A 22661-nucleotide genomic window follows, 5' to 3' on the forward strand; every position below is an offset into this window, starting at 1 on the left:
TTCAAACAAGAAATTAGCACGCGGTGGAGAGACGGTGCCTAATGGAGACTCGCTCCTTGACAGGTTAGAATTACAAGAGACTTGAAAGGGGGTGTTCTTTTCCCCTGGGAGTCAAATATTATTAATACATTTTTTAATACCTTTATCGAAATAAAATTCGCGTACACGCATTCACGCATTTAAAGTGTACCATCCAGTCCTTTCTTTATGTCCACAGGATTGTGTAACCATGCGAACGCCTAAGTTTAGACCATTTTTGTCCCCCCTAAAAGAAATCTCGTACCCGTTAGCAGTTTCTCCCCACTCGTCAGACCCCTCCAACCCTAAGCAACCACTCACAAATCTACTTTCTCGTTCTGTGGATTTTCCATCCTGGACGTTTCACAGAAATGGGATCTTACAAACGGTCTTTTGTGTCTGGCTTCTTTCACTTAGCATAATGTCTTCACGGGTCATCCATCTTGTAGCGTGTACTGGCATCAGTTATTTAATGCCACATCCTGGGTTTGTGTAAAACCGTCCCACCTATGGTCCCGCTTCGGGAAGCTCCGGTGGAACGGAGGGAGAATTCTGGGGGGAGTTGTGGCTCACCCCCGCCCCTCGATCGGAGTGTGCTGGCCCAGCTCTCCCGTGTTTGGACCCAGGCGCTCCGAGGATGGAGTGGTGGTGGGGGCGGGGGGCGGGCTGTGTCTTTCAGCTGTCCGTGGGGCTGGGCAGGAACTGGCCCACGTGTTGCTGTTACTCAGTGCTCCTTCCTAAATCAGAACTCTGGGTGCTCCGGGAAGCACTGTCTGTTCCTCCTCCCCGGGAGTGTGAATGAGTCACCGTGCAGGCATTTCAGCAGCACCTGTGTGGGGTGTGGAGCTGCGGCAGAGGAGGGGAGAGAGGGGCAGGCTGGCCAGGAGGCCAGCTCGGGGGCTGCCCCACTCTCACCCAGGCCGGCTTCCCTAGATGCCAGCTGTCCCGCTTCTGCCCCGACACTTGTTTTGGCCTTGGGAGGCTGTTTCATGTGGAAATCATTTTCTGTTTAGCTGCTGTCTTCCCAAGCAGACGTAAGTGCCTGAACTGCCCAGGCTCCGTCATATGTAGCTTTTGGAGTTCATGGTAGCTCCCACTTTTTCAGCCCCTAAGTAGTGATGCCCGTTTTGCTCGATGCCTCGAGTGACGCTTGAGGACTCTGGAAGGTAGGTGATCTTTTCCCCCTTTACAGAAGAGGAAACCGAGGCTCAGGAAAGTCAAGTGCCTTGACCAAGTTCTCATGATTAGGAAACACCGGAGCTTGGATTTGGACAGAACTCAAAGCCTGTGCCCTTGACCAAACACGAAGGCAGAGGCTGTGGGGGGAACAGCTTGGTGATGGGGACCCAGAGGGCAGGGCCGTCTCTTGGGTACCGTGAAATGGGACATTTGCCTTGGGTCCTCCCTCAGGATTGTTGCTGGAGCTTGTGCAGGGTGAGGGAATCTGCCAGGGAGCGAGAGGCATCTCCATCGAGGGAATACTTAAAAAAAAGAAAAATCAGAAATGTGTTGAGGATGGAGGTGGGAGCATGCAGTGTGATGTTCCAGGAGTCTTGCCCTACACCCAAGGACTTCAAGTCAGGAGGCTTTGAGGGATGAGTGACAGACCTCAACCAATGTTAGCAAAAGAAAGAAATTCATGGATTCATGTAATTAAAATATCCAGAAAAGGTCTGCCTTCAGGTATGGCTGAATCCAGGGGTTCAAAGGTTGAAGCATGTGTATCATTTTCTTTGGGCCCTGCTCTCTTCTGTGTTGGCTTCATTCTTAGGCAGCCGTCTTGTGTGGCATAGACGCCCTACAGGACCTCCAGGCTTTCTTCCTTCCAGTTCAGCACCACCAAGAGGAAGAGAGCGTCTCATTTCCAATGGCTGTAGCCTTAGCTAAAATTCTGGGTTTGCTACTTATTGACTCATCTCACATGCTCATCCCTGAACCAATGAGGCGTTGGGGAATGGACTGCTCTGATTGGTGGGGGCTGGGCCAAGCGCGCATCCCTGGAGGTAGGGGAGGGGTCAGTCTTACTTAAGCCAAGACTGACCAAGACATGGACCAAGAGCAGGGAAGGGATGGTCCCCAAGGAAAACGCAGGGTGCTGGTGTCAGAAGCAGCAGGAATGGGAGCTGGGCAGGTCCCAGACAACAGATGTCCTCCTCATGGGAGGTAGAGTGGCTCCCATCTATCCAGCTTTGCCACCCACTTGCTGTGTGACCTTGAGCAAGCCCTCTTCCCTCTCTGAGCCTGAGTTACCCCAACTCTGCAGTGATGATCTCTATGGACTCATCTAGCTCTGAACTTCTGAGGCCAACAGACTTCATTTAGCCAATGGCCCAGCATCCTAGCTTAACAGATGCAAGCTGGGCCTTAGGAATGCACCGCCTTCACAAACCCTGAGATTGAACTTGGGGCCGGAAACCCAGCCTCCTGTTCCTGCCCTTCCCAGCCCGGCATGGCCTGCAATGGTGCGAGGGAAGAGCTCCCAGGAGGTTTCTTTGCATATCCCCAGTGTTCTCCATCTATAATTGGCTCCAAATGAGATGATCTCATTCCTGAACACTGAGGAAGATGGGGGGAGGGCGGGGACAGCTCCCTGGCAGCATCTGACATATTTGTGACTAACCCGCTTCCCTCTGGGAGAGAGAGACGGTCCACTTTCTCGAAGACGATGTAAAAGTTTGAAAAAAATGTCTTGGTAACAGATTGAGGAGACTCCAGCTTTTTGTGCTTTTGAGAGGCCCACGGTGTTTCTCCACTCTGTCCAAACCGGGTGTCTTCTGACCGTTGCTCACAAGTGCTCTTGACCACACGTCCCATCCACCTGGCCGGGGAGGAGTCCAGCAGGCCCGGTCCCTCCAGCGATTTATCTTGTCCGGACTCTCGATGGAGTCTTGTGGCCGTTGGAGCTCGTTTAAATGCCCATACATTAATTTTGAAAGATGAGCTCCTAATCAACTTTTAAAAAGCTTGTCGAAGCACCATCTGCTTGGCGTTTGTCACTATCGCATTACATAAGAGGAAAGACATTTTTAAAGAATGCGGCTGCATTTAGTAATTGGATCGCCGGAGAGGAGCCAAGCCGGGGCGGATGGCACCGCGATTCAGAAATGCCACGGGCCTTCTCTGGGGGGCGGCGGCCTCCCCAGATTCCACATGGTCTTGGCAGAGACCTGAGTGAGTGCAGCCCAGCCTGGGGGACAGGCCTGAGGGGCCTCTTTTCCTCTTGCTTTGTTCTCCCTCTTATTTTTCCCTCCCCCCATTTGTTTTTCCGCACCCCTGCCGTCTCAGATTGATTCTGTCCGGTGTTAGCAATAAGCGAGTGACTTCACTTCTCTAAGCCCCAGTTTCCTCATCTGGAAAATGGGAATGATAATCTAGCGCTGCTGTGAGATTTAAATGCGTTAACACACACAGTGCCTGCCACGGAGTGAGTGAGCATTGCACAAACTGTGTCTGATGCACGGAAGGTGCCGAATTCATGTCCATTTTCCTTCCTTTTCTCTCTCTTCCACTTGACTCCTAAGTATTTAGGAAGTGCCTGCCTTCGAGGCAGGCCACCTGGTGGCTGCATGTGGCCCCGTGCTCAGAAGGGCCCGCCCTTGGTTTAATGCTCTGCCGTCGCCGTCTTGAAATTCTTAATAATTTTTGAACAAGAGGCCCTTCATTTTGCACTGGGCCCCACAAATTATGCAGCTGGTCCCGTGTAGAGGTCTAGAAGGATGCTGTGTTTTATTGGACTGCCTGATGTTTAAAATAAACTGTTGAGTCCACATTTTAAAATCAGGAGAGTTCACATACAAATCTGGCATATTTTGGAAAATTAGGACACTTGCCACAGTGGGTCTACATTCCCATGTGCTGCCAACAGTGGCTGGAGCTGGGTGGTGGCGCCCTCTTCAAAGGGCCCGCGCTGCAGCCCACACCCCAGAGGCTTGAACCGAGGCCCTTTGCCCCTTTCTAGGGCAGCTGGCGTGGGGTTGGGGCCATGGCTTTGCAGCCAGGGTGTGTTTTCAGCTTTGCCAGCCATGGGTCCTTGGGCAAGTAGCTCTTTGCCTTCGTTTTCCAGCCGTAAACTGGAGATGATGCTGATAATAGCCACCTCTCTCTTAGGGATGTGAAGATTAGACTGATTAAGACACGTGAAGCATCTAGAACAGGATGAATTATTATTGCTGTTCATTTATTCTCACCTGGTGCAGAGGCTCAGACCCCAAGTTTGGGGGCTGCCTCTTCAGGAGCGAGAAGCTGGACCTGTAGCAGTTGACTGTGAGGTCAACTCCTCCTGCCGTCTTGAGCGACATCCCTTGTCAATGCTCATTTTCTCTCCCTCCACCTGCGGTGTCAGAGTTCACACATTGCACCTGCCCTCCTGGAGATGTGACATCATTTTGAGAAAAGGGCCTTTTGTTTCTTAACTAGGCCAAGTCATCCCTACCGTAGGGCCTTTGCACATACCACACCTTCTTCCTGGAATACTCTTTCCCTTTATCTTTGCGTGGTTATCTTCTCATTCTGCTCTAGCATAAATGTCACCTCCTCAGGGAGGCCTTCCCAAACCACCCCAAGTATAGTAGTCCCTGCCCTGTTCCCTCCAGTCATACACATTCACCTTATTACTTTCTTCCCAGAACTTGTTTTTTGTCTGTCTGCCAGAGGATCTGGTCGATCTTGGTCCCTGCTGTATCCCCAGCACCCAGACCATTGCCCAGCACATGGTAGGTTCTCAATAATTATTTCTTGAATGAATGAATGACCGAACTCATTAATGCTTGTGACCACCCTGTAAAGCAGGGACAGGAGGGGAAGGGACTTCTCAAGGTCACTTAGCCAAGGAGGGGCGGGAAGGGAGGGGGGGACCTGGTGCCCTGCTTCCAAGCTTCCTGCGGCCCCCAGGTGGGAACAGGATAGACAGTGGACCTTTGGGCCCACCCAGCCACCCAGAAGGGATCAAGGGTGGAGCAAGGCTCAGTGAGAGCTTCTGGGAGTGTAGGAGTGGGCCAGCCAGGCAGCGGGAGCTGGTGGCCATCGCCATGACAACTGGACAGCCTACAGCTTCCTGCATCAACAGGGACGCAGGTTTATGCTTGGCTGGGACGCAGTGAGGACAGTGGGGGCGGAGGCTGGCAGAGCAGTGAGGACCCGGACACCCAGTCTGGGGGAAGGAGGTCTTGTTTCTGAGAGTCGCCTGAAGCCTGAGAGGGCCTGGCGATACTGCGTAAGTTTGTGGACGTGTGTGTTCGTGAATGCATGCGTGTGTGTGTATGCGCGCACGCACGTGTGTGTGCATATGTGTGTGTGTGCTGGGGGGAGTCTGGGCTGTGTGGAGCCAGGGTGCCTGGGTTTGAATCCTGGCTTTGCCACTTCCGCACTGTGACATCTTGCGCAAGTAAATTAACCTCTCGGTGCCCTAGTTTCCTCCCGTGAAGACTGGGCCTTCGAGAGCTGCTGTGAGGGTTAAGGGAGAGGCTGCTCTGACAGCACTGAGATGGACCCTGCCTTGTTACGTAGGTCTTGAATTCAGCTTACAGCTCTCTCTAGACTGCCTTCCTGCTGGGGGAGTGGGACCTTTGGTTTCAATCATTCTCAGGAATCCCCACTTCATTTTTAAACAAGTTTCATTCATTTAACAAATATTTATTTTTGTTAAATAAATATTTATTCAGCACCTACTATGTGCCAGGCAGCGTTCTAGAGGCTGGGAACACAGCAGTGAACAAAGCAGACAAATATCCCTGCCTGACATTCTAATGGGGCAGATAGACGTTAAATATGATCAAAAGGGAAATCTTTATTGTCAGATGGTTATAAGCGTTATGGAGAAAAATAAAGTAGGGGTGGAGGACACAGCTGTGAGGGGCTGTTGCAATTTTAAGCAGTGATGGGATGTGGGGGTGTCGGGGAAGGCCTCACTGAGAGAGTGACGTTTGAGCACAACTTGAGGGAGGCAGAAGACGGAACTACATGGTTATCTGGGGCAAGAACATCCCGGGCAGAGGAAACAACTAGTGCAAAGGCCCTAAGGCAGGAAGTGAACATGTATGAAACTGTCTCGTGTAGTTATATCTCTTAGCATGTCTGCTTGTGTGATGTTATGTGAACACACTTAGTGTACATGGGTGGTTATCTATCTACACGTGGATGAAGATTTGCGTACATGTTTGTTCATACACAAGACTGCTGTGTTCAGCCACAGAGGCTGTGTGTGCACGATTCAGGGAATGCCATTCATACAGATTACGATGGAATGGGACCTCCTGGAGTTGTGCAGTGCAGTGGCCCTGGGCATATTTATAAGTAAATATGTAAAACCACGTCTGTGAAAATGTCCATGTGTGCATGTGTCTGTACATTTGGATACAAGTGATAATTACTGTGCGTCTATGGATATGTCTTTATTTAAAATGTTAATATTTTGTTTATCATCGACTTTTGCACTAATATTGATTTTTAAAAATATTGTTTATGTCGATTACTGAGTTTTTGGTGCCCCCTGACATTTCATGCCGAGGTGAGGGCCCCGCTCTCCTCACCCCAGCACTGGCCCTGTTTTGCCCTGGGGATGGAAAGTGGATGTCGGGGAAGCCTGGCTGAGGCGAGGGAAGCCTTCCCTTCCAGCTTCTTCCAGCATCTGTGCTCATCCGCCCGCGCCCAGAATCCAAACCCAATTTGAGCAGCTCCTGTTCCTTTAAGACAAGATTTATTGAGCGCTAACTATGTGCCAGGACTCGCAGATATTATTTCATTTTATCCTTACAACCATCATCTGGCGTAGATATTTATTCCTTTGATTGAACATCTATTTGTTTAGGGCCTACTGTGTGCCAGGAGTCTGGTCTTCCTGCTGGTCCAGCATCTCTTCCTTATTTTTCTGGTAACAGCACCCCAGTTTTCCTTTGGGGAACCTAACCTCTCCCCTTCGCAGTACAAGTGGGTCAACCTGGGTTTTCTATGCCCCTAGCTCCAGGGGTGGGCATGTGACGCGGGTGGGCATAGTCCATCCCTCTGGCTCTAGAGCTTGGTTATGAGATGAGCATATGACCCATGTTGGTCCAATCAGAGCGAATCCAGGGACTTTTGCTGCCCTGTTGGGAAAAAGAAGCTCTCTTTCAACCAAGATTTCTAGCTGTAAGAATGATACACCCCTGGAGCTCTTAGTGAGAGTTCACTACCTGGAGAGAAAGAAAAAGAAACCAAGCCCTTATGACATCTTTAGAGCCCCTAGATCCAGCCATACCTGAAGCCATTACCCTAAGACTTTCCAGTTCTAAGAGTTTGCAATTTTTTTTTATTAAACCAGTTTGAGAGGGCATCTGAAATCCTGTGCTTGGCATTTTTATACATTTTCTCCTTTAATGCAGAGATGAACTCTGTGGAAAAGGGGCTGTGATTATAGAGGAACTGAGCCTCAGGGAGGTAAATGGCTTGTCCAAGGTCACACGGCAGGGCAGTAATTGGAGCTCGGAGTGGAATCCAGGTCTCTCTGAGCCCTGAGCCTTTCTTCCAGTCCACATTGTCTGAGCTCTGGACAAGAAGGTCTGTGGCGGTAATAGACAAAAGACCTGAGTCCCAAATTAGCCACTCTTTTGCTGAATGACCTTGATCGAGTCATTTCTTCAATATGAGTCAGTCTTCCCATCTGTAAATCAGGAAAATAGAAGCGACTATCCCATCAGGCTGTCGTGAGGGTTAAATGGTTTAACCAGCGTTAAGTAGAGTGCTTACAACAGCGGGGCTCACAGCAGCAAACAGGAGCTGTCATTACCACGGCTCTTCTCTTGAGGGAAGCAAGGAGGTCTGGGGGCTTCACTCCCTGCCTGCCGCCAGTGTGCTCCCAGGGCCCCAGCAGCCCTTGGGTGGCGCCTTCATCCATCTCCTGTCAGATGCACAGCCCTGGCTCACTACCCAGGAAGCAGGCACTTAAAGAGCCGCTTCCCCAGTTTTTCTTTTAATTTTCATTACATAAATTTCACATTTCCGGGAATAGAGCTCTTGAACGGCTGGACTCGTTTGGAAACCGAGTCTTCGAGGGGCCTCATTTATATTAATGGGGCCTCGAGTCTGGCTTGCAAGGAGGCGGCGACAAGGATGGATGGCAGGGACTCCCGGGCTGAGCAACTCCAGCCTGAGCTCGGACGCTGCCGTGGACGAATAGATGCCTCTAGATTGAGGCTGGGGCCGTTCTTATTATGGGGGAGGCTCCTGGGTGCAAGGACGGCATTTCTCCCTGGCTTAAAGCCCCCGACGCCCGCCCTGCTTGACGGGCGCTGCATGATGGGCCCCCTGCTGACCTCTCCCACCTCCAACCCCCCACTCCTCTCCTCACTCATCCCTCTCCAGCCAAGCTGGCCTCCTGAGATTGTTCCTGCCTCAGGGCCTTTGCACTTGTTGTGCCCTCTGTCTGAAAGGCTGTTCTACCAGCTCTTCCCGTGGCTAGCTTCTTCCTGTCAATCAGCTTTTGTCTCACAATCATCACCTCTGGGAGGCCTTCCCTGACTGCCCTCCTCAGTCACCCTATATCACCACCTGTATAACTTTCTCCATAGCACTGAGCAGTAGCCTATGTCTTGTTGTTTACTCACTTGCTATTTATTTATTGGCTGTCTCCTCTATGAGACTATAAACCCCGTGAGAACACAGACCACATCTGTCTCATTTACATTTGTCTCCCAGGGACCTGGCACCGAGAGGGTGCTCAATAAATATTTGTGGAATGCATGCCTGGGTTCGTTCAGCAGATCTTTCTGAGTGCCTACCCCAGGCCAGGCTCGGTGCTGGGTGCTTGGAACACAGGTAAGACTAGGTCGTTGCCTGCATGGAGCTCACCGAGAGGGACAAGCTGCAGTAACTCACAGACGTTGTTGACTGTGACGAGGACTCTACAGAAGACAACACATTTAATTCTCACTATGGCCCCTGGAACCAGCTGTTCCTAGTCCCACCAGTTCACGAAGCACAGAGAGGTGAAAGTTCACGCAGCTAGAAAATAGAGGAGCCGGGATCGGAACCCAGGCCATCTGGCTCCCACATTTACTGGGTTCGCCAGCTCACTGGAAGTCACAGGAAGTCGGGGCCTGTCAGGGCTGTGATGGGGCAGGCTCAGGAGGCTGCGGGAGGCCGGAAGAAACCCCGACCCTGCCTTTGATGGCGAAGGGGTCAGCAAAGCCTCCTGGGAGATGAGGTGCCTTAGCTGTGTCTAGGATTTCTTTATTTTTAACTTTACATTATAACTTAAGAGTTTCTAGCGTCTCCACATTGCGCCCAGTAAAGATGTCAAGCAACGCGCGTGATTCCAGCGAGCGGCAGTGCCATCCGTCATGGGTGGGCAGTTGGGCGCTTCATTTCTGGTGTTCTCCCTCATGCTGGTCCTCCCGAGGAGAGGCTCCCTGAACTCACACAAAGTCACAAAGGGCCTGGGAGCTCGGGCTCTCGACCTGGGTTCAAACCCCAGCTCCTCCCCTTGGGGCCAGGGATTCCATATGCCCAGGTTACGGCGCATGTCTGAAGTCACCAAGGGGGTTGGATCATCCGTAACCAGAAGGCCCTGCCCCTCCACCCCCAGGCCTTGGTGCCAGGTGAAACCCAGGCCCCCAGCCCCACGAGGGGCCGAGCGGACGTCCTCTCCTGCTCAGCAGGTCCTTGGAAATTAGGTTGGTTTAAGAAAACAAAGAGGGGCCCGCCCAGTGGCGCAGCGGTTAAGTTCGCAGGTTCCACTTCTCGGCGGCCCGGGGTTCGCCGGTTCGGATCCCGGGTGCGGACATGGCACCGCTCGGCAAAAGCCATGATGTGGTAGGCGTCCCGCATATAAAGTAGAGGAAGATGGGCATAGATGTTAGCTCAGGGCCAGTCTTCCTCAGCAAAAAGAGGAGGATTGGCAGTAGTTAGCTCAGGGCTAATCTTCCTCAAAAAAAAAAAAAAAAAGAAAGAAGGAAAAAAGAAAAGAAAGAAATGTGCTATTTCAACAAGAAACTAGTAACAGTGATTCCCTCTGGAGAGGAATCTGGGTGGCTGATGGATAGGAAAAGAGGGCGATTTTCCTCACATATTCTTTCATACCTTTCCAACTGGTGCTACACGAAGTTATTACTTAGTAAATAAATAAACATTAAAAAGAACCTAGAAGGAAGTGTATTATTTTTGCATATCTGTCTGTGGACTAAGACTTACACGATGTATTCATTTTCTTTCTTCACCTCAGCAACCCGGGAGGTAGCATTATTGCCCCTGCCTGACCACTGAGGAAACTGAGGCCCAGAGAGGGCCAGTGCTTTGTCCAAGGTCACACAGTGAATTAGTGCCAGAACTGAGACTCCAACCCAGGTCTCCTGACCTTCTGCCCAGGGAGTCTCCACCCACCAGGTGCCTCTTCCTTCACCAGTGGAAGCCGCGTCAAGGCTGGATTGAGGGGTGGTGATACTGTAGAGTGGTGACACGTTGCACTTGTGTCATGCCATCTGGGTTCAAATCCTGCATCTGTCACCTGCCTGTTGTGTGACCTTAGGTAAATAGCTAAACCTGGGGCCTCAGTTCTGTGGTCTCCAGCCTCCAAGATGGCTCCCAGTGATTCTCGCCTCCTGGTATTCACTCCCTTGTGTCGTCCCGTTCCACAATGAATGGGGCTGACCTGTGTGACTAATAGGATATTCCAGAAGTGACGGGGTGCGTGACTTTTGAGGCTGGATAATAAAAAGACATTGTGACAATGGAATATTATTCAGCCTGAAAAGGGAAGGGAATTCTGACACATGCTACAACATGGATGAACCTTGAGGACATTATGCTGAGTGAAATAAGCCATCACAAAAAGACAAATACCGTACGATTCCACTTCGACGACGGCCCTAGAGCAGTCAGATTCATAGAGACAGAAAGTGGAGTGGGGGCTGCCAGGGGCCGGAGGGAGTGCGGAGTTAGTATTCAATGGGTACGGAGTTTCAGTTTTGCAAGATGACGGTGTTGATGGTTGCACAACGGTGTGAATGTACTTAACACCACTGAAATGTCACTTAAAAATGGCTGGAGATGGTAATGTGTATGTTATGTGTATTTTGCCACAATAAAGAAAAAATGGCAGAAAAAGGAAGCTGCAGCTTCTGCCCTTCTCTTGGATCACTCACTCTGGGGCGAGCCCTCAACTGTATCGTGAGAACACTTAAGAAACCCTGTGCAGACATCCGCGTGGGGAAGAAGCAAGGCCTCCTGCTGACAGCTCTGCATCAACCTGCTGGCCACGCGAGGGAGCCATCTTGGAAGTGGATCCTCCAGCCCCAGTCAAGCCTGCAGATGAGTGCAGCCTCGGCCGGTGTCTCGAGTGCAACCTCATCAGAGAGTCTGTCCATGAACCACGCAGCTAAGCCACTCCCAAATCCCTGAGCCACAGAAACTACGTGAGATAATAAATATCTATGGTTGTTTTAAGCCTCTAAGTATTGGGGTAATTTGTTACACAGTAGTAGGTAGCTAATACAGTTCCTCATCTGTAAAATAAGGATGATGATAATTTCACAGAGTTGATGATAATTTCATGATGACACCCATGATGATAATTTCATAGGTTGTATTTCATAAGGTTGTGGCTAAGGATCAATCAGCAAAGTACATGTACAGTGCTTGGAACAGTGCCTGGCACGTAGGAGCTGCTCCATAAATGCTAACCAGTGTGATTTTATAATCTCCATAATTTCTCGTATTGTGAGGGGCTCAGCCTGGACAATAGACCTCCATTAAGGAACAGACACAGGCACTAGGCTGCCATGGGAATAATAATGATGGCAACAATGAGAGCTACCATTATTGAGCACTCACTGTATGCCAAACCATGGGCTAAGCACTTTACATCTTTTCATTGAAGCAATCCAGCAGCCCCTCAAACTAGATGCTATTATTTTTCCATTTCATAGACTGGAAAACCAGGGCCCAGAGAGGGAAAATGACTCGCCTTAGGTCACACAGCAAGGAAGTGGTATAGGCAGAATTTGAACTCAGATACTTCAGACTCCAAATTTTCTCTTCTGAACCACTAGATTGAGTTGCAGCTTGAAAATCCCCTAAAGCTCGTCTTTCTCCTTTAGTAATTTCCTGTTTGTTAGCACAGGGTTAATTGCCAACACATCCTACAACCAAATCGTCTGTTCCCTCATCTCCCATCTGCAGAGTGTCAAACTCCCTTCCCCTTGGGAGACCCGAGAGCAGATTCCTTAGAAGTTTTGTTTTTCTGATCCCAATATCCTCTCCCAGACGCTCCTTCAATATCCAAGATTGGGGATAAGAAGAACACACACGCGTCCAGAAAAGCACAAAAGTATTTGCCTGGCCATAGTTCCTGATAAGTGTCTCATTAGAGGCAGTTTAATTAGCCCCAAACCTTTGCAGCCTGGCACTCCAGACGTGCCGCCAGCTGGCTCTTCACAAACAGCTCTCCTAATATTTGCTGTGGGGACATGTGGCCATCAGCAGGGGCATGTCCCCAGACAGGCGATGAGCTCAGGACATGGGAATCACCACACCTGCTCCTCACCCCAGGAGGGGGAAACAGCTGTGCAGCCACTGACAACATAGCCTTTTTTGAGCTTGGGTCTTGTGTGTATCCCTTGTGTGTGGGCAGGAGGGCGGAGAGGCCGAATCAAGGCTGACGGGGGCCCAGAGGGAGGAATAAGGACATTTGGATCTGCAATGTGGCAGTGACTCTGCTGGGCCTGCTTTCCCCAGTGCATGGATTCTCAGATTTTTTTTTAAAGATTTTATTTTTCCTTTTTTCTCCCCAAGTCCCCCCAGTACATAGTTGTGTATTCCAGTTGTGGGTCCTTCTAGTTGTGGCATGGGGGACATCGCCTCAGCATGGCTTGATGAGCGGTGCCATGTCTGCACCCAGGATCCGAACTGGCGAAAGTCTGGGCCACCGAAGCAGAGCGCGCGAACTTAACCACTCAGCCATGGGGCCGGCCCCTCTCAGATCTTTTTGACCATGAGTTGCAGGGAGAAGTAGTTTTGCATTATGACCCGTAGCACACACACACACACACAAACACACACACACACAAACTGAAATAAAAGTTTCATGAATCTCTACTCACCTTATTATTAGCAATGCACGCTGATCTATGTGTATTATTCTTTCATTAAAAAAGTGCTCGTCACGACTCTAATGCAGGCATTTGTGATCTGGGTCTGTGAACTTGGATAGGACAAAACCCTGTACCTTTATTTTTGCTGACCTCCAGCTGAAATGCAGCACTTATTTCAGTTATGAATATAGGCAACAAATCAGAGTAGCGTTAGCAGTACTTGTGACATTGTCGCTAATACCAAGCATAGATTATTTTGTATCCCATTATAGCTGCTGCAGATGCCTCAGAGCAGCATTTATGCCCTTCACTACCTCGAAATTCTGGTAGCTGCTAGACCCACTGCTAGATCTTGCCATTTAATTTCTTTAATAAAGAAGCACATGGATGACTATATGACATATTTTAAAATATTTTGATAATTGCATTTCAATAAGTTTCTTTTATAAACTCATGTATTTTATTTTATGCACATAAATTACTCTTCTGAGAGGAGGTCTGTGGACCCCCTCAGACTGCCCGAGAGTCCCAGCACACAAAGTTTAAGGACTCCGCTCCCGGGGGTCCCAGCTCACAGTCTGTGAAATGCTGCCCCAAGCTGTAAGCGCCAGGAGAGCCGAGTGCTGGCGTCGCTGACCCGTGCGCGCCCCCTCAGCCAGCACTGAAATCACGGGGATGACCGATGTCTGTGTAGCTCGCCATGTGCCCGATTCTGTGTGTACTAGGTACATTATAGGAATCATTTGTTTTAATCTTTACACCAACTTTGAGAGGAGGATACTATATTTTGCCCCATGTCTCTCTCTGTCTTTTTTTCCCAGCTTCATCTTTCTCCTTAGTACCAGACTTGACACACATTTTTAATCTGTTTATTGGCAGCCCTTCCCTCTGGGATGTGCGTCTCTTGAAGTCAGGGATGTGCTTTGCTCAACACCGTATCCCCCAGGGAAAGGGCTGGGTGAAGTGAGGCATTCATTTCGTGTGCAAGATTTAAGGGGGTGCCCAAAACTCAGCAATCAAGATAAAGCATACTGAAAAAAAATAAAAGTTAATGCAAAAAATCCACAATGAACAAAATATCAAAATTTCAAATAGAGACAAAATCCAGCTCTACCTTTGTACAATCCGACCTCACTCTCCCCATCCTGTTCCTGGCCCTGAGGAGCTTAACACACAACTGTTGCCAAAGTGAATGAGCCTTATTCTGCAGATGGGGACACCGAGGCACAGAGGCTAGAGACTTCCCTGATGCCATTGAACTACTAAGTGGAGGAGTCAGGACTTTGAACCCAGGCAGTCAGGTGCCAGCCGCAGCCCTCCGCACCCTGCACTGCTCTGCCTGCCGAATTGTTATGCCTAATCCTTTTGGCAGAGGCAGTAATCTTGTGAAATCAGACAGATCTGGGTTAAAATCTGGGCTTTGCCACTTCCTGGCTGGGTGGCCTTGGACAAGTCACCTTACTGCTCTTTGCTTCAATCCCCTCAGCTGCAAAATGCAGATAATAATGTCTTCCTAGCAGTGTTTCGTGAGGATTGGAGGAGATACAAAAAAAGGCTTTGTAGCAACGCACCTGAAACACGGGAGATCTCAGGCCACACCTACCTCTTGCAGGCACTCCTGATCTGGGCGGGGGGTGTGTGTGGTTTCTTTGCAGCCCCCTCGCCTATGTCCGGGGTGAATGAGTGTGGTCTCCCCCTTTGGATCATTACCTCCATCAGGGCAGAGATGCTGCCCAATTCAGCTTGGTATTCCCAGTGCCAAGCAGAGGGCCTCATACACAGCAAGTGCTCAATGGTGTGTATGGAAGGTAAGGGCATGAAGGAGGGGAGAAAATGAAGAAGAGGAAGGAAGGAAGGAGGAAGAAACAAAGAAAGGAAGGATGCCTTAACTGATCTCAGAATTGCCATGCTTATCCACAGCTGACATATAGAAGGAGCTGTGTTTGTTGAGTGAATGATTACTGTAGCTTTATGGTAAGTCTTAAAGTCAAGAAGTGTCACTTCTGCAACCTTGTTCTTCAGTACCACGCGGTCTATTCAGGATCTTTTACTTCTCCATACAAACTTTAGAATCAGTTTGTCAATATCCGCAAAATGCCTTTCTGGGATCTTGATTGGAATTGCATTGAATTTATAGATCAAGTTGGGAAGAACTAACCTCTTGACAATATCGAGTCTTCATATCTATAAGCATGGACTCTCTCTCCATTTATTTAGTTCTTTGATTTCATTCATCACACTTTTGTAGTTTTCCTTGTATAGATTTGTACATATCCTTTAGATTTATACCTATTTCATTTTTGGGGGTGTTAATGTAAATGGTATTGTGTTTTATATTGCAAATTCCACTTGTTGATTGCCAGTATGTAGGAAAGTGATTGACTTCTGTACATTTATCTTGTATCCAGAATCTTATTATAATCACTTATTCCAAGAGTTGGTTGACTCTTTCAAATTTTCTGCATAGATGATCATGTCATCTGTGACCAAAGACAGCTTTTTGTCTTCCTTTCCAAACTGTATACCTTTTATTTATTTGAATCTTAGGCTTTCTTTCTTAGTCTAGCCAACGGTATGTCAATTTTGTTTATCTTCCCAAAAAACCAGCTCTTGGTTTTGTTTATCTTTTCCGTTGTTTTTCTGGTCTCTATTTTGTTTATTTCTGCTCTGGTCCTTGTTATTTCCTTCCTTCTGCTAACTTTGGGCTTAGTTTGGTCTTCTTTTTCTGGTTTCTTGAGGTTGTTAATTTGAGGTCTTTCTTTCTTCTTAATGTAGGTGTTTATTGCTATAAACTTTACGCTTAGAACTGCTTTTGCTGCATCCTGTAAGTTTTTGGTATGTTGTTCTTCCATTTGCTTCAAGATGCTTTTTGATTTCCCTTTTTGACTCAATGTGTTGTTTCATTTCCACATATTTGTAAATTTTCCAGTTTTCTTCCTGTTATTGATTTCTAGTTTCATAACACGTGGTCAGAAAAGATACTTGGTATGATATCGATCTTTTCAGATTTGTTAAAACTTGTGTTGTGACCCAATGTATGATCTATCCTGGAGAATGTTGCATGTGCACTTGTAAAGAATGTGTATTCTGCTGCTATTGGATGGAATGTTCTGTACATGTCTGTTTGGTCCATTTGGTCTAAAGTACAGTTCAAGTCCAATGTTTCCTTGTTGATTTTCTGTCTAGATGATCTATTCATTGTTGAAAGTGGGCTACTTAAATCACCCACCATTATTGTATTTCTGTCCATTTATCTGTTCAGATCTGTTAGCATTTGCTTAATATATTTAGTTGCTCTAATGCTAGGCATATATATATTTACAGTTGTTATATCCTCTTGATGAATTGATCCTTTTGTCATTATATGATAACTTCGTTTGTCTCTTGTTACAATTTTAGACTTAAAGTCTGTTTTGTCTGATATACGTATAGTTACCTCCCTCTGCTGTCTTTTGGTTTCCGTTTGCATGGAATATCTTTCTCCATCCTTCTGCTTTCAACCTATGTGTATCCTCAAATTAAAGTGAGTCTCTTGTAGGCAGCATATAATTCGGTCTAGTTTTTTTAATCCATTCAGCCACTCTATGTGTTCTTATTGGAGAATTTAATCCATTTACATTTAAAGTAACTATCAATAGTTAAGAACTTACTATTGTCGTCTCATTGTCTTCTGTCTGTTTTGTAGTTCTTTTGTTCCTTTCTTTCTCTCTTGCTATCTTCCTTTGTGAACTGATGATTTTCTGCAGTGGTATGCTTCAATTATCTTTTGTGCATCTTCCATAGGTTTTTGCTTTGTGGTTACTATGAGGCTTACATAAAGCATCTTATAGCTTAAACAGTTGATTTTAAGCTGATAACAACTTAACTTAGATCACATATGAAAACTTTATCCTTTTACTCCCCTTCCTCATTTTATGTTTTTGATGCCACAATTTAATTGTATTATATTGTGTATCCATTAACAAATTATTGTAATTGTACAGTTATTTTTAATACTTTTGTCCTTTAACCTTTATACTAGAGTAAGAGATTTACACACCACTATTACGGTACTCGAGTATTCTCAATTTGACTATATTATTACCTTTGCCAGTGTGTTTCATGCTTTCATACATTTTCTTGTTACTAATTAGCATCCTTTCATCTCAGCTTGAAGAGCTCCTTTCAGTGTTTTTTGTAAGGCAGGTCTAGTGATGATAAACTCTCAGCTTTTGTTTGTTATAGAAAGTCATTCTCTCTCCTTCATTTCTGAAAAACAGCTCTGCTGGGTAAAATATTCTTGGTTGGCAGTTTTTTTCTTTCAGCGCTTTGAATATATCATCCCACTTTTTCCCACCCTGCAAGGTTTCTGCTGAGAAACCCACTGATAGCCTTATGAGAGTTCCTTTATATGTGATGAGATATTTTTTTTCTTTTGCTACTTTCAAAATTCTCTGTTTGTCTTCGATTTTAGAGTGTTTTATTATGATGTGTCTTGAAGAAGATCTCTTTGCCTTGACTCTGTGGGGGTCTATCAGCTTCATTAACTTGGGTTTCTAAATCTCTCCCAAGATTTGGGAAGTTCTCTGCCATTATTTCTTTAAATAAGCGTTCTGCCCCTTTCTCCCTCTCTTCTCCTTTTGGGACTCCCATAAGGCATAAATCGTTTCACTTGATGGCATACCATAATTCATGTAGGGCTTCTTCACTCTCTTTCATGCTTTTTTCTTAATTCTCCTCTGACTGGATAGTTTCAAGCGATCCTTCTTCTAGTTCAGAGAGTCTTTCTCTGGATTCTTCAAGTCTGCTGTTGATTCTCTCTATTGTACTTTCATTTCATTCATTGTATTCTTTAGCTCCAGAATTCTGTTTAGTTCTTTTTTATGATTTCCATCTCCTTGTCAAAATTCTCATTTTGTTGATATATTTTGTTTTTCCTGCTTTCACTGAATTATCTTTCTGTGTTTTCTTAGAGCTCACTGAGATTCCTTAAAACAATTATTTTGAATTCTTTATTAGGCAAATTGTAGACCTCCATTTCTCTGGGGTCAATTACATGGAAATTATTGTGCTCCCTTGGTGGTGTCATGTTTCCTTGATTTTTTGTGTTTCTTGAGGTCTCACATTGCTGTCTTCACATTTGAAGAAGCTGTCACTTTCTCCAATCTTTATGACTGGCTCTGGGAAAGAAATATCTTTACCTGTCAGCCCTGCTATGGGTTCAGAGGCTTTCTCAGAACTTTTCTATGGATACATCTGCCCCACTCTTCTTGTTCCCTCTTTGGGGGGAATTCTTAAGGTTGTAGCCTTCTCTCAATCCTGCAAAGCCAGGCTGGGTGCTGACAGCCTCCTGTCTGCTTTCCTTAAGACAGTGCTGAGTACCTAAGTTTGTGTGCTTTCTTCCAATCCTGCAGAATTGGGCTGGCTTTGTGTGTGCTCACTAGCTGTCTGCAAAGGCTTGCACTCACTGCCTGTGGGATGTGTATGTGTGTGTGTGTCAGGGGGCACATGGAGCATTGGGTCATGTTTTTTGACTCACTGTGACAATCTCTATCTTTTAATTGTTGTGTTTAGACCACTGACATTCAAAGTGATTATCGATAGAGTTGGACTAATAGCCACCATATTTGTTACTATTTTCTATTTGTTGCCCTGATTATTTGTTCCTATTTTGTCTTCCACTCTTTTTCTGCCTTTTGAGGTTCTAACTGAGCATTTTATATGATTTCATTTTCTCTTCTTTCTTAGCATATTAGTTATACTTTTTTTTAAAGCTTTTTTTAGTGGTTGCCATAGAGTTTGCAATATACATTTACAACTGATACAAGTCTGGTTTCAAATATCACTATATGACTTCATGAGTAGTGTGAGTACCTTACAATGACAAAATAATCCTAATTTCTCTCTCTTATCCATTGTATCACTGCTGTCATTCATTTCACTTATATGTAAGCATACATAAACATATACATACATATATATAGACACACACATATGCATACCTAATTGAATAAATTGTTGGTATTATTATTTTAGACAAACTTATTTGTTAGTTCAATCAAAAGTAAGAAAAATAAAAGTTTTTATTTTACTTTCACTTATTCCTTTTTTGATGATCTTCTTTTCTTTATGTAGATCCAAGTTTTTGACCTTTATCATTTTCTTTCTTTCTAAAGAACTTCTTTTAACATTTCTTAGAAGGCAGACCTCCTAGCAATAAATTCCTTCAATTTCTTTTGTCTGAGACAGCTGTTATTTCTCTTTCATTTTTGAAGGATAATTTTGCAGAGTACAGAATTCTAGGTTGGTGATTTTTTTCTCTCAACACTTTAAACATTTCACTCTACTCTCTTCTTGCTTGCATGGTTTCTGAGAAGTCAGACGTAATTCTTATCTTTGTTCCACTACAGGTGAGGTGTTTTTCACTTTGGCTTCTTTCAGGATTTTTCTTATCTTTGATATTCTATAGTTTGAAAATGACATGCGTAGGTGTAGTTTTTTTTACATTTATTCTGGTTGTGTTCTCTGAGCTTTCTGGATCTGTGGTTTGGTGTCTGACATTAATTTGCAGAACTTCTCAGTCATTATTGTTTCAAGTATTTCTTTTGTTCTTCTCTCTTTCTTCTTTTTCTGTTGTTCCCATTATGGATCTATTATACCTGTTGCAGTTGTCACACAGTCCTTGGATATTCTGTTTGGCTTTTTTCAGTCTTCGTTCTCTTTGCTTTTCAGTTTTGAATTTATGTTCTACTGGAGGGAGGTAAATGATAAACACAATAAATAAAATAGAGTGTGTCAGAAGGCAGTAAGTGTTGAGAACAATAAAGCAGAGGAAGGGTTGGATTGTGAGAGAGGTGTGTGTGTGAGGGGGAGGTTGCTATCACAAATAAGGTTGTCAGAGAACAGGGTTGCAGAGAAGGTGACACCTGAAGGAAGCGAGGGGGTGAGCCACGTGGCTAGCCTAGGAAAGTCATTCCAGATAGAGGTTACAGCCAGAGCAAAGGCCCTGGGGTGGAAGAGAGCTTCGTGTATTGGAAAACTGACTGGTAGCCAATGTGTCTGAAGGGGAGGAGTGGAGGAGTTATAAGAAAGGAGGTCAGAGAGAGTAGAAGGGTCTCAGAGAGGGCCAGAAGAGAGCAGCATCACTAGGTGAGCTCACAGTGGGTATGTTTGAAGAACCACAAGGAGGCCAGTGACAATGGAGCAGAGTGCCCTCGGGGGGAGCAGGGGAGATGAAATCAGAGGCAGGCAGGGGCCAGGGGAACGTACGGCCATGCAGAATGCACCAAGGACTTCAGATTTTATTCAAAATGTGATGGGAAGCCTTTGGAAGGTTTTGGTGGCCAAGCGACATGATCAAACTGACAGTTTGACAGGATCCCTCTGGCCAGTGTGTTGAGAAGAGCCTGAAAGGGATCAAGGGCGGAAACAAGGAGCTTTGTCTGGAGGCTGCTGCAGCCGTTAGGCAAGAGACAGTGATGGCCAAGAGCTGTGGCAGCAGAGGGGCGAGAAGTGCAGCTTCCAGATCTATTTTGAAGGCTGAGCCCACAGGAACCACTGACAGGCCATTTATTTCTGCGCCGTTTGTTATAGCAAAAGTTTGGAAGCAACCTGAACGCTCAGCCTAGGAGACTAACAATTACTATGTAGCTAGAACAGGACAAGTGCTTACGAAAGAAGGAGGAAGCTCTTCATGTATTAACACAGACTGATTTTCAAGATGTATGAAATGGCAAAAGCCAAGTGCAGAGCAGCATATATGGCATGTTACTATTTGTATGGGGTAAAATAAATCAACACAAAACAAAAGCGCACACACACACACTGGTACATGGAGATCACCTCTGGAAGGACACATGAGAAACTGGTAGCAGTGACTGTCTCTGGGGTCCAGAGATGTGAGGGAAATTTCAGGTTTCACTGTACCTTTTAGATTTTAGGTTTTGTACATCTTCCAGTGGTCTCAACCAGAGGTGACCTTGTCCCCCAGGGGACTATTGGTGATATCTAGAGACATTTTCGGTTGTCATGAGTGGGGAGAGGGTGCTGTTGGTATGTAGTGGATGGAGGTCAGGGATGCTGCCAAACATCCTACAATGCCCAGGACAGCCTCCAGCACAGAGAATGATAGAGTCTCAAATGTCAATAGTGCTGAGGTTAAAAAGCCCAGATCTATTAAAAAATGGGAGAGGAATTTTGTTTTTTAAAGATGATCTTTTATTCTGAGATTATGTTTTTGGGGGAGGTTTGAAATATCCTTTGTTTTACTAGGTGATGATAATAGCACATGGCAGTTACTTTTCAACATCTTTATTTGGCAAAATAAAATGCCAGAAAGGCTTACATACTTCACCAAACTGAATCGGAAATTCTGCTGGCCTATGAAATTCTAAAGTTGGAAACTACTCTTTCCGCTCAATGGGCTTTGGAATGTAGTCGTTTTAAAATAGGTTTACAAATTCTTTCATACTTTCTCTTCAACAGGTGCATTCCCACTCCTCTTGAATGTGAGCTAGAATTTGGTGGAAGAGACGATGTGTGATTTCTGAGCCTAGGTCACAAAAGGCATTATGCTTCCTCCTTGCTTTCTCTCTCAAGGGTCATTCGCAGGGGGAAGCCCGCTGTCATGCTGTAAGAACATTCAAGGAGCTCTGTGGAGAGGTCCACATGGTGAGGAACTGAGGCCTCCTGCCCTCAGCCAGCAAGGAGCTGAGGCCTCCTGAGCCATGTTGGAAGCAGGTCCTCCAGCCCCAGTCAAGCCTTCAGATGACTGCGTGTGGCTGACGTCTTGATTGCAACCTCATGGGAGACTCCTAGCCAGCATCACTCAGCTAATGATGCTCCTGAATTCCTGACCCACAAAAACTATGAGATAATCAATGTTTCAAGCTGCTAAGTTTTGGGATCATTTGTTACACAGCAATAGATAACTAATACAAGCTCTGTCAGTCAAAGCAGAGATCACAAAAGGCCAGTCTTTGGGCTGTAGCCTGCCTGCAGATGTGCTTCATTTGGCCACTATGTGGCTAAAAGAAAAAAAATTAGAATTAGTTGCTAACACTTAAAAGTTGGGATATTTTCCATAAAAATCCAGATTCATGACCTCCAAAAAAGTGTGAAGACCCAACATTACTGGGCCTGCATCCCTATGTGATGGCAACCAGCCCAAGAATAATAGAGTTCATCCCTTTAGACAGGTAGTGTGCTCTCCAGTTGGCCACACTCACCACCACTCCTTTATGTCTTTTAGCTAGGTTGCTGTACTCATTTACGTCACCTGCTTTGCTCCTGTAGACATTTGCGCTTGTAAATTCTATTACAAGATGTTTTTATGAGTGAGAGATGTTAAGGCCAGGAATACACAGGCATAGTTGACATGAGAGCCAATGACCAGAATTGGGGCTTTGGTGTATGAACACATCTTGGGGTGGATTACCACTGCTTGCATATTGGGGTGACAAGCCAGTTACATTTTCATACCCTCTGTCTTTCAGGTGAAGAAAAACAGCCACTGCTACCCCTTCGATGTCCCCAGATTCGGCCTCCCCTACAAATCTTCACACCTCTGCCTCCTTGAGCCCTCCAAATAAAAGAAACTCCACAAGC

General features: G+C 46.2%; 1 long non-coding RNA gene across 1 annotated transcript; it reads left to right on the plus strand.

Moving 5' to 3' along the window:
* The first annotated feature begins 1067 nt into the window (after positions 1-1067).
* On the plus strand, positions 1068-22660 carry LOC138920026 (uncharacterized). Its single transcript, XR_011430624.1, has 3 exons — positions 1068-1184; positions 4644-4730; positions 22550-22660. It is a non-coding gene; the product is annotated as an uncharacterized lncRNA (long non-coding RNA).
* The last annotated feature ends 1 nt before the right edge of the window (position 22661 follows it).

The sequence above is a fragment of the Equus caballus genome, chromosome 22 (genome assembly GCF_041296265.1).
Source record: "Equus caballus isolate H_3958 breed thoroughbred chromosome 22, TB-T2T, whole genome shotgun sequence".
NCBI lineage: Eukaryota > Metazoa > Chordata > Mammalia > Perissodactyla > Equidae > Equus > Equus caballus.